The 9,274-nt window shown below is 42.0% G+C and overlaps 1 non-coding gene across 1 annotated transcript; it reads right to left on the minus strand.

Annotated features, from left to right (window-relative positions):
- Positions 1–6,192: 6,192 nt before the first annotated feature.
- On the minus strand, positions 6,193–6,330 carry LOC114817445. The gene has a single exon (XR_003765307.1). It is a non-coding gene; the product is annotated as a small nucleolar RNA SNORA7 (small nucleolar RNA).
- Positions 6,331–9,274: the final 2,944 nt, after the last annotated feature.

Genomic DNA, 9,274 nt, shown 5'->3' on the forward strand with positions numbered 1-9,274 from the left:
TCTGCCAACTGTCAGCTGTGTGACTGCGGGAAAGTCACTTAACTTCTCTGTGCCTCAGTTCCCTCATCTGTAAAATGGGGATTAAGACTGTGAGCCTCATGTGGGACAACCTGATTACCCTGTATCTACCCCAGTGCTTAGAACAGTGCTCTGCACATAGTAAGTGCTTAACAAATACCAACATTATTATTATTATTATTAAATCCTTACCATTGGCTTTGAGGCACTCAGTCAGTCGTCTCCTCCTACTTAGCCTCGCTTATCTCCTACTACAGTGCATTCCAGACACACCACTTATGCAAACCCAAGTTTCTCTCTGTACCCCAATCTCATCTATCCCACCCTTTGACTACATTTTTCCTCAGAGCTGGAACTCCCTCTCCCTTCATATACTACAGGCCACCACTCCCATCACCTTCAAAGTCTTCTTAAAATCACATCTCCTCCAAGAGACCTTTCCTGACTAAGCTTTCATTTCATCCCCCTGCCTTTCCCTCTACATCGCCTATGCACTTGTAATTAAACACTTGATTTTCACCCCACCCTCAGACCCTCAACACTTTGCCATTTCCCCTATCTGTAATTTATTTTAATGTCTGTCTCCCCTTTTAGAGCTCCTTGCGGGCAGGTGTCATGTCTATCAACTCCACTGCATGGCTTAGTAGATGGAACATGGGGCCTGGGAGTCAGAAGGACCTGAGTTCTAATTCTGGCTCTGCCACTTGCTTGCTGTGTGATCTGGGAAAAGTCATTTCACTTCTCTGTACCTCAGTTATCTCATCTGTAAAATGGGCATTGAGATTATGAGCCTTATGTGGGACAGGGACTGTGTCCAAACTGATCGCCTTCTATCCACCCCAGTGCTTAGTACAGTGACTGGCACATAGTAAGTGCTTAACAAATACCACAATAATTAGAGAAATAGCATGGCTCAGCTCCCCCTCCCCTCCCCGTCACTCTGACTTGCTCCCTTTGCTCTACCCCACCCTCCCCATCCCACAGCACCTGTGTGTATTTGCACATACTTATAATTCCATTAATTTACATGAATGCCTCTTTACTTGTTTTGATATGTATATATCTATAATCTTATTTATTTATAGCGATGCTACTGATGCACTGTTTACTTGTATGATGTCTGCCTCCCACCTTCTAGATTGTAAATCCACTGTGGGCAGGGATTATCTCTCTTTACTGCTGAATTGTACCTTCTAAGTACTTAGTACAGTGCTCTGCACACAGTAAGCATTCAATAAATATGACTGAATGAATGAATAAATAGTGAATAGATCACGGGCCTGGGAGTCAAAAGGTCATTGGTTCTAATCCCACCTCCACCACTTGCTTTCTGTGTGACCTTGGGGAAGTCACTTCACTTCTCTGTGCCTCAGTTACCTCATCTGTCAAATGGGTATTGAGATTGTGAGACCTATGTGACACAGGGACTGTATCCAAACCGATTTACTTGTATCTACCCAGTGGTTAATACAGTGTCTGGCATATAGTAAGCACTTAAAGAAATGCCACAATAATTAAAGAAGTTGCATCGCATAGTGGATAGAGCACGGGCCTGGGAGTAAAAAAGTCATGGATTCTAATCCCAGCTTGTTTGCTGTGTGACCTTAGGCAAGTCACTTCACTTCTCTGAGCCTCAGTTATCCCGTCTGTAAAATGGGGATTGAGACTATGAGCCCCTTGTGGGACAAGGGACTGTGTCCAACCCAAAATTTGCTTGTATTCAGCCCAGCGCTTAGTACAGTGCCCAGCACATAGTAAGCACTTAACAAATACCATAATTATCTTTATTATCATTACTTTCTCAAGCTCCTAGTGCATGCAGCCTCTGCACACAATAAATACTCAATAAATATCACTGATTGGTTGATGGAAATGGGCCTCTTTCTACTGGAGAATGAAATAATGTTCTCTTTGAGGTGGTGCAGATGGTACCATTTAGTATACTATTTCATGAACTTCTATTCGAGAAGCAGCATGACTTAGTGGCAAGAGCATAGGCTGGTGAGTCAAAGGTCATGAGTTCTAATCCCGGCTCCGCCACTTATCAGCTGTGTGACTTTGGGCGAGTCACTTAACATCTCTGTGTCTCAACTTCCTCATCTGTAAAACAGGGATTAAGATTGTGAGCCCCACATGGGACAACCTGATGACCTTGCATCTACCCCAGTGCTTAGAACAGGGTTTGGCACTTTGTAAGTGCTTCACAAATACCATCGTTATTTATTATTTATTTATTATAAACTGAACGGTGCCTTGAGGTCTGAAAGAATTGATGATGTACTTTTACATTTATCCTAATTTCCCTTGTAAATCAGATTTCTTCTGCTAGATTTTAATCTACTAGATTGCAAACTACTCGAGGGCAGAGATAGTGTCTACCTACTGTCTAGTGTCCTCCCAAGCTTTTAGTAGAGTGTTCTCAACACAATTAGAGCTCAATAAATCTTGTTTTAAAATAAGTCCAGAAATTGTTTCACCACCTACTGAACAGAGGAAGGAGTGTGTGCGTGACCTTAGTAAAATACGTTATAATTGCTTGTAAAGCTTCCATTTTCTTTTTCATCTTCAGATTATCGTTAACAGTTCTTTTAGTAGAAAGAGTATTAGAAACGGAAGTACAAGGAGTAATAGTAGTCATAATTTTGCCTGAATTATGTACAGCAAATTAAGATAAATTCCATTCCCTTTCCACAAATATCCAGCAATGGCATTGGTCTAAAGAAAACCTAGCTTTGAAGAAAGGAATCACTGATATAAACTGTGGGCTGTGTTCTGTTAGGGGAAAAAAAAAGCCCATTATGCTAGGTGTCAATCAGCCCTGCAGCAGATTCACTGGGCTAACCAACCAAGCCACTTCACATTTCTGTTTCACCACCAGTAACTGTAATCATCTTCCCCTCCTTGACTCACCAGGATGCTGGGAGATTAAGGATAATGGGCCAGATCCTAAAGGGAACATTAGACTCTAAGGCGGATTAACTGTTTCAGGGACCCAGACATCATCTGTTAAATTATTATTTCTGTGTATTAGATAGTGCCCTATTGGCCTAAAAGAAATAATGAAATTCGCTCTAGGGAGGTGCTTGGTAAGATCGAGTTTAAAGACCTCAATCATTTTCCCCTTTCTTTATTTCCTTACCAACTGACCCCATTTGCAAGTGGATAAAGGTGAGAGATTCTGATGAGAGCCCAGTATTCACCACTCCCCTCTCCTTGTGATATCACCCAGATGAACCTGAAAAAGACTTGGTTGGTGAACACAACTGCCAAATTCCCATTGTTATTATGGGGGCAATAATCAAGAGGAATATGGAAGGGAATTTGGGGTGAAAGCAAGTGGATGGGTCCTGAGTAGTGGAGACAGGCTTTGAAGGTGTCATGAGTCATAAAGATCTGATTTAGGGGTGCCAATTTAGGGTCTTTCCAGCTCAGCTTAAAAACTCTGAGGTCATGTTGGGAAGCTGGGATGAGGGAGGCAGGGAACTGTGGGAACTCAAATAATGGAAACCATAGCTTCCATTACTCTCATGGACTAGATTTTTTATTGAAGTGAGCTGCTAGTACCACATGCCATTGTTGCTGCCCAGAGAGCAAATTCTCTGCCTTATCTAGCTCTCAGCATATTTGGAGCAGAGAAATCTGAAGGGACCACACAGAGGCCTAAATTTGTAATTTTTTTTCCAGAGGTGCTAAGCAAATAGAGATAATTTTTTTTAATGCCATCCTTCCTAACTACTCTCTCCCATTTCAGTTTTTATTCAGAGTTAATATTTTTGCCTGAGGCTTTAGGAAGGAGGAATTTTATATATTTTACCAACAAGAGAAAATGTCCCAAAAACAATTACAGTGCATTCATGTGTGTTCTTTTTAGATGGAACATCTGTCTTAATTTTTTTGCTTACACACACACTTTCTGAAATTTAGGTTTGCTTATTAATCTGTTGCTTATTAATCTGTGACCAGAATTTCAGATCTCAATAAAATAAAGTCCCAACTAGGCCTCTTGAAAAAGTTTGTTGGGTCAGGGGAAAACTCTGGGAGGGCTTCTTCCAGTAGCTTAGCCATTAACAATGAGCAGTGAAATGAGTCACCCATACTTTATTTTTAATTGGAGCAGCAGTGAGCTCAAGCTTGAGAATTTCCTGCAGAGCTCAAGAGCTGAAGCAAACAGTGTTTCCCCTACTTCTACTCCAATCATTTCTGAAAAATCACACTGCTACATTGTAATGGGTAAAAACAGAAGCGGAGAGCCTACTCAATTGAAACATTTTACAGGAACAAAGTTACCACGCTTTCCTTAGGTCAAAGTTCTTTTGAGCAGACCAGCTTTCCTTGCAAACACCCTGAAGAAAACAGTACAAGCAAAATAACTATTTGAAACAAAGGACAATGCTAGTTATTTGTTTTCATTTTTCTTTTCTTCACTTGCTTTTGGGAAGATTGCTTTTGACTGAAAATCTTGTAACAGTGATCTTTCTAAACCTCTACTCTCAAGGAATTATTTCATTGTACTGCTTATTGGCATAATAGAACAAGATAGTAGAAAAAAACCTTTAAAGCAAAACAACATTAAACCAATACTTTTCTGTAAAAAAATTGAGGAAAACATCAACTATTGCACATCAACAACAAAACACCCAATTCTTAACTGTTTATTGAAGAACAAACTATGCTAATTCAACAAAAGTAGCTACTGGGTCTCCAATCTCAAGATCTTGGATCTAAAGTGGTCACCAAATTGAATAGGTAAAATTTGCTATCTAGCGATCTTTAGGCTTGAGCTATTTAAAAAAATGTATTGTTAGTCAAATAATCAGGAGACATTTCATATTGGTATTTAAGGAAGAAAAGATGATTCCTGGTATGGGTAGAATCATTGGTGAAATACATGTGATAAACATGGAGTTATATGAAAACATGATAGAATTTTACGAATGCTTCACTATATAAAATGACTTCCCTTAATTTTAGAGGCAATCCCCATATCTTTGGAAGTGAAGACCAGTACAGTAGAATATCACTTCCTGTACTGCTCAAGAGAGTTCAGGTAATCAAAAGTTTGGATACCAAATAAAAAGAAGTTTGTCCTTCTAATGCCCTCTTTATTTCTGTTCAGCTACGCAAACTTTGGACGTACCATAGCTGATTAGTTTAGTTGACTATTTGCTTTAAACATGAACACTTACGGGCAAGGACACAGATTTGGAAGGGTGAAACCAATCCAGCTGATTCACACTGTGAAAGAGTTTAAATTCATTCATTCATTCAATCGTTTTTATTGAGCACTTACTGTTTGCACAGCACTGTACTAAGCACTTGGAAAGTAGAATTAAGCAACAGAGACAATCCCTACCTAACAACGGGCTCACAGTCTAGAAGGGGGGAGACAGACAACAAAACAAAACAACTAAACAGGCATCAATAGCATCAATATAAATAAATATAATTATATATATACACACCATTAATAAAATAAATAGAATAAAAATATGTACAAATATAGACAAGTGCTGGGGGACAGAAGGGGGGTAGAGCAGAGGGAGGGAGTTGGGGTGATGGGGAGGGGAGGAGGAGCAGAAGAAAAGGGGTGCTTTTAAATTAATAGAAATAGAGGCAAACTATAATAGGGGAGGCAAAAAGATGTTGGGGGAACAAACAGAAATGGGGGTAGAATGAGAGGGAGATATAAAGAAGTAAAGAGAAAGGGACAGAAGTTGTGGGGAGACAGGCAAAAACAAAGAGGAGGACATATATTTTGGGGCAGGGGAAATAGTCACAAAGACTTCAACATGCTAACCAAATTGTCTCCATCACACAAACCACTGTAGTGGGAGCCCCTGACCTGTGCTATAGCTGAAAGTGGTTGGAACCCTGCTGGTGTGGCACAAGACATGGTGATGGGGAGCTCTACAAGGTCGTCCAGGACCATGGCAACAGGCTGAAGCTGCTCCTATTGTCTTATGCTGTCTAGTCATGTCTGACCCATAGCGACGCCATGGGCACATCTCTCCCAGAACGCCCCACTTCCATCTGCAATCATTCTGGTAGCGGATCGATAGAGTTTTCTTGGTAAAAATATGGAAATAGTTTATCGTTGCCTCCTTCTGCACAGTAAACAAGTCTCTGCCCTGGATTCTCTCCCTTGATGCTGCTTCCCAGCACAGGGGAGTTTTGACTTGTAGCAGATTGCCTTCCACTCGCTAGCCACTGCCCCAGCTAGGAATAGAATGGGTAGGCCTCTGCTTGACTCTCCGTCCTGTAGTCATGACTAGTAGAGTACTGGAAACTCTCCAGATGTGACCCTGAGAGGGGGAAGCTGCTCCTGATATGCCAGTAACTGGCCTTCCCTGATGAGCCTCTCGTTTCTCCCATTGACCCTCTCTTCTATGTTGCCTAAACCTTTGAATCTGCAAGTTTTTATTCACTCACCCCTATCCCCACAGCAAGTAAATGTATACTTTTCTCTCCCCTTCCCTCGTTAGTAATTTATTTAATGTCTATCTCTCACACTAGACTGAGCTCCTTGTGTCCATGAGAAGTGTCTATCAATTCTACTGTACCGAACTCTTCCAAGCACCTAGTACAGTGCTCAGCAACCAGTAAACAATCAATAAATACCACTGATGGTTTATAGGGTTTTGGAAACCACCATGGGAAAACCTGGGAATCAATCAACCAATCAGTGGTATTCAGTAAATGCTGGGGAGAGTACAATTCAATAGAGAGGGTGGACATGATCCCTGCCCAACAAGGAGCTCAAAGTCTACAGCGGGAGAGAGATATTTAAAGATTGGGGAAATGGCAGAATATAAGGATATAAAATTGTTACCCTTTGTTTTCCGTGGGTCAGACTCTGTGGTAGAGAGGTGAGTCCAGCCTGTTTCCCCCCACGGAGCATTCACTCGTCCCTGACTTCCACTCTTCCTTCTGTCATTGCTGCCTCCACACTGGGTGCCATGGAGCCCTACACTGAGAGTCGAGGCTGCCGCAGCAGGGGTGAAGTAGACTGCCCTCATTCTGGGTCATGAGCAGGAGTGAGGATGAGTGGTCATACCATGCAGATAGCTCAGGCACCCATGGAGTTGGTTTTCCCTTCTCCCTTTCCTCAGAGGTCAGAGCCCTGGTTCCAGCCTCCCTTCGTCCCCTTCTCCCCACTCCTTGCTTTCTGGAGTGGGGAGATGCCCGGAACTTGGTATGACCTTCCCCGGTGACGCCTTTCTCTTCTGTTCCCTAGTGCTTAACCCCATGGTGATGGGGACCTAGTCACTCTGGAGCCTCGCCTCTGCCCAAGGCTCTAGCCCTGGACCACAATCACAAGGTAACAGAGAAACCAAGATGGCAGGTCCTACCGTGCCCCACTAGAAGGAGCAGCTATTGATGGAGGCAATCACTAGTTGGCTGAGGGAATGGATTGACAGTCCAACAAGCAGTGGAAGGCCAAGAGGATTTGTGCCTGCGGGAACATCTCGGGGAGAGATTGGGTAAATGCACCAAATGTTATAGAAGACCAGATTTGCAGGAAACAAGTGTTTAGCTCCTGGACCCATGGACATGTGCTGGGACCTCCCAGGAGGGAGTGGGAATAAAGGCGCTTGGACTGGAATGAGCTGTCGTTCCGGTGTTTTCTTTGTTATGCTCCTCCAAGGAGTGGTAGCAGAAGTGTTCATTTCAGTCCTGATTACAGGCAACAGTTGATGTTGCTTTGAAAAAGAAGAGGAGAAAGATGAGTTGAAGGATAAAAAAAATCCAATGAAAATGCCTCATCATTGACTTTAAAGCACTTAGTCATCTTGCCCCCTCCTACCGCACCTCGCTACTCTCCTACTACAACCCATCCCGCACACACGCCATTCTTCTAATGCTAACCTTCTCACTGTACCTCGATTTCATCTATCTTTCCGCTGACCTCTTGCCCACATCCTACCTCTGGCCTGGAACACCCTCCTTCCTCATATAGGACAGATTATTACTCTCCTCTACTTCAGAGCCTTACCGAACTCTCCTTCAAGAAGCCTTCCCTGACTAAACCCTCCTCTCCTCTTCTTCTCCCTTCTGCACTGCTCTCATTTGCGACTTCATTCTTCCTCCCTTCCATCCCCAAAGCATTTATCTATATATCTGTTATTTATTTATTTATTTATTTATTTATTTATTTATTTATTTATTTATTTATGTATGTATGTATGTATGTATGTATTTGTTTGTTTGTTTGTTTGTTTATCTACCTTAATGCCTGTCTCCCCCTCTAGACTGGGAGCTCATTGTGGGCAGGAATGTGTGTTTGTTGTTATAGTGTACTCTCCCAAGCATTTAGTACAGTGCTTTGCACACAGTAAGTGCTCACTGAATACTAAGTATGGATAGAGAGGCATGGAAAGAAGCTCAATAGCCTTTCTTCTATTCATCCAATTCTTTGCATTTACTCATTGCCAGGCACCATACTAAACACTGGGGTAGATACAAGCTAATCATGTTGGACACTGCCCCTGTCCTATCATATGGGGTTCTTAATTCCCATTTTACAGATGAGGTAACTGAGGCACAGAGAAGTTTAGTGAGTTGCTCAAGGTCACACAGCAGATAAGTGGCAGAGCCAAGATTAGAACCCAGATCCTTCTGACTCCCAGACCCGTGGTCTGTCAACAAGGCCACTCTGCTTATCTATGGTGAGTTTCCTGTGGGATGGAGCCTATGCAATATGGTTTTTGGGAGTTTTTTGTATCTCCTCCAGTATTTAGGACAGTGCTTTACTACACTGAAGTGCTTAGTAAATACCATTCTTATTACTGTAATTACTGTTTCTATTCTCAGGGTTTGAGATGAGTTTCTTTTTGTTGTTGTAAGCTCACTGTGGGCAGAAAACATGTTTACCAACTCTAATACCTCCCCTACCCCAAGCACTTAGTACAGTGCTCGGCGCACAATAAGCACACAGTAAATACAAAGGATTGATTGGTTGTTGTGAAGCTTAAAGGCCCATAAAAGCTGTAGGAGTCAAGCGCAGCATTTCCTCTAGCAGACAACAGCCCCGTGTTCTCATTATCAATCAGTGGTCTTTATTGAGCACTTACTATGTGCAGTGCATTGTGCAGGGTTTCTCTGCCACCATGAGCTAAGCTGATTTTCTATTATTGAAAAAGATCATTTCATTTTTTAAGAAAAGTTAAAAAAACAAGATATTTAATTCATCCGTAGGTCTAGTTTCCATGAATCACATTGTTAAAACATATGAAGACCTAAATATTAAATAGAAAAA

Source organism: Ornithorhynchus anatinus, chromosome 1 (genome assembly GCF_004115215.2).
Source record: "Ornithorhynchus anatinus isolate Pmale09 chromosome 1, mOrnAna1.pri.v4, whole genome shotgun sequence".
NCBI classification, from domain to species: domain Eukaryota; kingdom Metazoa; phylum Chordata; class Mammalia; order Monotremata; family Ornithorhynchidae; genus Ornithorhynchus; species Ornithorhynchus anatinus.